Source organism: Aedes albopictus, chromosome 2 (assembly GCF_035046485.1).
Source record: "Aedes albopictus strain Foshan chromosome 2, AalbF5, whole genome shotgun sequence".
In the NCBI taxonomy this organism is placed as follows: domain Eukaryota; kingdom Metazoa; phylum Arthropoda; class Insecta; order Diptera; family Culicidae; genus Aedes; species Aedes albopictus.
In genome coordinates, this window is record NC_085137.1 from 244,402,956 (window position 1) to 244,409,563 (window position 6,608).

Genomic DNA, 6,608 nt, shown 5'->3' on the forward strand with positions numbered 1-6,608 from the left:
TATGTTTTCAATTTTTATTTTCTGGAGGAATTCCTGGAGTATTTCATGAAGTATTTCCTGTAAGAATTCATGAAGTAATTCCGAATTCACGTTAGGTTTTTCCCGTAAGAACTGGAATTGAAGAAATTTCTGGAGAAATTCCTGTAGTAATTCCTACAGCAATTCCTGTAGGAATTCCTGCAGTTATTCCTGGAGGAATTCCTAGAATATTTTTTGAAGCAATTCCTGAAGTGTTTCCTGGAACAATTCCTAGATGATTTCCTGTAGTAATTCGTGGGGTATTTCTTGAAAGAACTCCTGGAGTATTTGCTGGAGAAATTTCGGAAATATATCCTGGAGTATATCCAGGAGGAATTCTTGAAAGACTTTGAGGATCAATCCCTGTGAGGAATTCCGGGAAGAACCCCTGTTGGAATTGCTGGAGGTATTCTGGGATAATTTTGTGGAGGAATTCCTGGAGGTATTCCTGGAGAAACTCCTGTAAATATTGCTGGAGGACACCGTGGAGGAATTTCTAAAGGAATCCCTTGATGAATTCATAGATAAATCAGCAGTTATTCCAAAATAAATTCCTGGAGGTATTCCTGGAGGAATTTCTGGAGAAATTAAACGGGAAACCCGGAAAAATTTCCTGGAGAAATTCCTGAAGTATTCCCTGGAAAAGATTCTGAAGGAAACTCTGGAGGAATCCCTGGAAGAATTTCTGGGAGAATCCCTTGAATACTGAAGAAATCCCTGGATTAGTTGTTGGTGAAAAACTTGGATGAATTACTGAAGGAGCGGATAGGAATTCCTGGAGGAATACCTGAATGAATTCTTTGATGAGTTCATGGAGGAATTCACGAAGGAATCTCTGGAGGTATTCCTGATGGAATCCTTTACGGAATCCCTAGAAGAATTTCTAGAGAAATCGCTGGAGGAATCCCTGGAAAACTTCCTGGAGGAATCCCAAGAGAAGTTTCTGGAGGAACTCCTGAGAAAGTTTCCTTGAGAAGTTTTAAAGGAATGCCTGGCGACATCTTTGGGAGACTCCCGTGGATTCCTCGGGGAATTTCTGGAGGAATCCCCAAGGAACTCCTGCAGGATTTTTCGAAAAGTTCTTGAAGTAATTCCTGAGGAACTCCTGAAGGAGTTGCAGCATAGCTCCTGATGATATTTTCGAGAAACTGCTGGGAAACTCCTGAAGAATTTCCTGAGGCATTCCCTAGGAACTCGTAGATGTTCTCGGAGAACATCACGATGAACTTCTGAGGGACTTCTGGAAGAATTTCACAGGAGCGCCTAGAGGAATTCTTGGGTAATTTCCGACACTTCCAAATACCATGAAGATCATTTGTATGTCAGTGGATGCACAAGGAACACAAAGAAATACTCAACATATTATGAGATACAACAGAGGTAATCGTGGAAGAATTACATCGATAAAGTAAAGAGATACAAGAGTAGAGCTTGTAGAGCTTGAAGGTCTTAACTCCAGAACAGTTTGGATGACCTAGATCACCAAGTGAATGTTGCTAAGATATCAGAATTGTACTCTGTGATTCTAAGAGTAGCGTAGATTATATTCCGCGAGCATTCGCTACAATAAAAATATCCTAAGTTTTACAGATATTGCGACCCATACTTCAAAATACATTGGGTCCATTTGTATGCCAGCAGACACCCAAATAACAACAAATAGAGATACTCGTAATATAATAAGGTGCAACAGACACAATCGTGAAAGAATTATGCCGTTAGAGTGAAGAAACACAAGAGAAGAGCCTGTAGGCCTTGAAGTTCCTAACTCCAGAATAGTTTGGAAAGCCTGGAATATCCCATGAGTGTACCAAAACATGACCAAAAGCATTATAGATGTGCACTGAGGTTCCATCATCAGTATAGACTACATTCCACGAATATTTTTCACAACTAAAGCATGATACAGTATGTAGATATCGTAACCCAAACTTCAAAGTGTATTGGAGGCCATTTGTATTTCACGGAATGTCCAACTACCACAATATCAAGTTGCTCATAGCATAGTGAGGTCTAATGGACATCAACGTGAATAAATTTCTTGAACAGAGTGAACACAAACGATGGTAGATGTTTCAGATCTTAAGAAAATGAATTTCAGAGTAGTTTGGATGACCTAGATCACCCAAGTCATGTACCGTGAATTTTCTAGGGGTGCTTTGAGGCTTTTTGAGTACCGTAGACTATGTTCTGTGATCATTCATCGTGCATAAAATTTGGTTGAGAATGTTACATTTGTGTCACAAACTTCGGAGTATTTTGGAGGCCTTAGAATAGCTCTGGGATCAAAACTTCAACAGACTATGATGGACAGTAATACATTGCATGTCTAGGATCAGTGAAAACTATTGATGATTAGCAAAACGATGAAATTTGAGCAAAAACATACAGAATTTATAAAAAATACAAAAAAAGCCACGTATTTTCGGCTCCCCGCAAAAGGGGGGAGGGTGCAAAGGGGGGAGGTACCATGCATTTCTTAGCACAACTATTCCCCTTGACTATAAAAAAAATTCCGGGGTAAAATGTTTTAAAACAAAGAAGATATTGCATTTCTACCAAAAGTAGATCGTCCCGGGTGTTTACGGGTTAATCCGCAGGCATTCCAGCAGATATGACCTATGGTGATCAGAGTTCGTCCACCGATGCTGCTTCCGCTAAACTTTTTGCTGATATCTTTAAAAGCGTATTTGAGCCCAGTCAAACTCTTCCGTCGCAGCAGTATATCGACCAGCTACCTAGTTACAACATCCGTTTGCCTCAGTCCGATTTCAGCCTGGATACTGAATACAAAGCCCTCTGTGCAGTCGATGCTTCGAAAGGACCTGGACCAGACCGTATACCACCATCTTTCGTTAAAACCTGCGCAGCATCACTGGCCTCGCCCGTCATGTTTGTTTTCAACCGTTCGCTTAAGGAAGGTATTTTTCCAGATGCCTGGAAACTCGCGTCCATTACACCGATTTTCAAGTCTGGAAATATTCATGTGGTTGATAACTACCGCCCAATCTCGATTCTGAACTGCTTGGCCAAAGCTTTGGAAGGTCTGCTACATGACTTGGTGTACCCAGTAGTTCAAACTGCGATATCGAAATTTCAGCATGGATTCGTGAAAAAACGCTCGACCATATCGAACTTAATGGCATTCACCAGCACCGCTACCAACACCATCGAGAAGCGGCATCAAATTGATACTATTTATGTTGACTTCTCCAAGGCTTTTGACAAGGTTCCACACGATCTCACCGTCGCAAAGCTGAGCCGACTAGGGCTTCCTTCATGGATAGTCACCTGGATTGATTCGTATCTGTCCTCCAGAAAGGCCTTTATCAAGATCCGCAATACCAGATCCGACGTTTTTGATATTCCTTCGGGTGTACCACAAGGAAGCCTCTTAGGGCCTCTAATTTTCATTCTATTTATAAATGACGTGTGTGACCATTTGTGTTCCTGCAAGCTGTTGTATGCTGATAACCTAAAAATTTATCGCATAGTCAAATCAGTGCGGGATTGCTGTGCTCTTCAGTCTGATATTGACAGATTGACATCGTGGTGTCGAATGAATGGAATGCAGGCAAATCCATCAAAATGCAAAGTCATCACCTACACCCGAAAGCATGAACCGATACGGTTTGAGTACTCGATGGACTCTGCGATGCTGCAGAGAGTTTACTCCATTAAGGACCTTGGAATAACTCTAGATAGCAAACTGAAGTTAGCACATTTCCAAGACCATTGCGAAGGCCAATTCAATGCTTCGCTTCTTGCGCCATAATACCGCTGAATTCGATGACATCTACGCCCTAAAAGCATTGGTTCGCAGCGGCCTTGAATATGGAGTTCAAATCTGGGCCCCGTATCGCGGTGTTCACGAACTACGAATCGAAAATGTTCAGAAACGGTTCGTCCGATTTGCATTACGCCGACTGCCCTGGATTGATGCCCGAAACCTACCACCGTATGAACACAGGTGCGCTCTAATTGGACTGCAGACTCTAACGGAACGACAAACTTTCCTGCGGAGAATGTTTATTTTTGACATGCTGACCAACCGCATCGACTGTAGCTGCTTGCTCCAAAGAATCAGTTTCCGTGCACCCAACCGACAACTCCGCGTTGCTAGCCTTTTGTGGATTCCCGGACATAGAACTGATTATGGACGTAATAATCCTCTGGACAGGTCTTGTGAATTATTTAATGCTGTTTATGACGAATTTGATTTTAATGTTAGTAGAATAGAGTTTAAAAATAGGATTAAGTATCGGTCTGTGTAGTTTTTCTAACTAAAGACGGCAAATAAATAAATAAATATAGTGGAAAGTGACTAATAATTGTGTGTGAGCCATAATTGTGCAATGAGTGTAGTCCGATTAACACACAGCCGGGTGAGACTTTCTAGCAGGATGGGCACCTCAAGTCATCGACGAACGTCTTGATAAGAGTGAGTGCGGTAACCAGGTTGTTCTGTCGCAGCTTCAGTACTCTGATGTGAAGTTCGTCGATGATTTACGATGACACACAGTTACCAAATTAAACAGTTGCAGCACAAATTGTTAAAGAGTGACATTTCAGCGATAGACTCATCCTACAAAGTAATCGGGTATCAGTAGGTCGGCTCCAGAGGCACGTTCTCCTCCGTTTGGGAAAGTTGGGTCATCGCCATGAATTCGAGCCTAATCATCATTTATCTGAGTTCTTTCTCCCTCAGATAAATGATGATTAGGCTCGAATGTAGAAATGAGAGAGGAATGAGGGATGGGATAGGAGAAAGGAAGGTAAGGGAGCAGGATCGACATAATCGCAAAAGCGTACCACAACGGGTTCAAACAGTACCCTGAAAAGGGCACAATAAAAACGTATAAAGCGTAAAGTAAGCTATATAGTAGCCCTATAGCTACTTATAGTATATAGTAGCCCTATAGCTACTTATCACAAAAAAAAATCCTAATCGCTGCTTGGCGTAATCACTTTGCGGCTTCCAATATAGAATCGAACGGTACGTATTCATAAGTATCCTGAAATTCCAAGAAAACAACCAAACAAAATTGCTTTTGAGTGAATGCTTTCTCGATATCGTAAACATTGCGTAAACGAATTACAGTGGACTTTCCATTCATGTTGGGTCAGAAAAACATCACGAATGTGATACTCGACAAAGTGTTCTAACCATTTCAAAAGAAAGAGGTCAAACTGATAGGTCTGATCCTCATACGATAGTTTATTCACTCCCGGAATCAACTTGACAGTATAATCATAGACTTAACTCTAAGACATCAAGGTCAGGAACAAATTCAGTTCGATTCGTGACGCCACTCGCTCCCCCAGTAAATTCGCCCCTTCCTCAATTCGCTTGAAGCGGCGCCTTCAATTGTCAATTCGCTTTATGTTTTCGCCCCTCCATCAAAGCAAACCAATCAAACCAGCAATCTCGTTGTCAGGGTCAAGTTTTTGTTTATTTATTTCATGTTTGAAAAAATGGACTGTCCAATGTCCAGAACCGTTTTTTTCGCAGAAAAATGTTGGATGAATACCGGAAGTGGCAGTCTGTGAAGCACAGATATCGGGAGTATTTGGGCTGTACTAAAACTATATTAAATACGTGTGCATCAATACTAGGCCTTATCCCCTCTTCTTTCCTGGGCTGTCGAGGAGTTGGTGGTTGTGTCCGTCGATAAAAGTCGAGACTCGGTCAGCGTAGTTGATCCGACAAAAAAGCTCCGTCAGAACTCTCCCTTCAACGTAGTTCTTGCCCTATCAGCCAAATCGTAAACCCGTTCAAATCTATCGAACCAGTACATCTCGCATGAGCCATAGCACAGACTGAGACTCGGACTGAGACTAGATCGCCGCACCGACGTCTTAATGATTTCTAATATGACAACAATCTTTGACCTAAACAACATTTACTTTCATTCTTCACGTTCAAGAAATAAAAGAAATTCAATGTAATTTATTTCTTTGAATTTAGTCACAAGCCATGACGTCCGAAAACGCCCCGGGGATTCGAGATTTGAAAAAAATTTTCGATCCTATCGCGGAAGCTTCCGTTGGCTGAACTGCATCATGACGTCTACCCACATCTCTTTTGGACGCTATCTTCTCCTTGGTTCAAAGCTTGTTCATGCCATATAAATCCACTGATTTTGCATCAAATGGAGCTTCAGCCACATCATTGTTTGGTAACAACGCTAAAAGAGAAAAACCTTGGATAATTCATCTAGGATTTCATGGACATCTGTTTAAAAAAGTTATTTGAAGAAATTTTAATGTTTACTCACTTGTATGTCATTCTGAACGACTGAAAAAAAAACACATTGATTGACAGTGAGAAGCGTCAAAAGCGCCGCCTCCTTGTGTCCATTCAAACATTACGTAGTGGGGGATTAGGCTCATTGAAAATTGATGTAACTGGGGTCATGGGCGAATTGCCAGTCTCGTATTGATTGTTGGTATAATCCCGCCAAGATCGATAACTATCAAGTTCATCCGAGGATGTAATATCCGCACATTCGGGGAAGTGTGTATCGAATAAGCATTCCAGAAAGCCATCATCAGAGGAAGTTAATTGTCACTCGAGGCATGACATGCGA

General features: G+C 41.5%; 1 long non-coding RNA gene across 1 annotated transcript; it reads right to left on the minus strand.

Moving 5' to 3' along the window:
* Positions 1–5,939: 5,939 nt before the first annotated feature.
* On the minus strand, positions 5,940–6,378 carry LOC134287071 (uncharacterized). Its single transcript, XR_009996995.1, has 2 exons — positions 6,297–6,378; positions 5,940–6,221 (listed from the first exon to the last, which is right to left on the minus strand). It is a non-coding gene; the product is annotated as an uncharacterized LOC134287071 (long non-coding RNA).
* Positions 6,379–6,608: the final 230 nt, after the last annotated feature.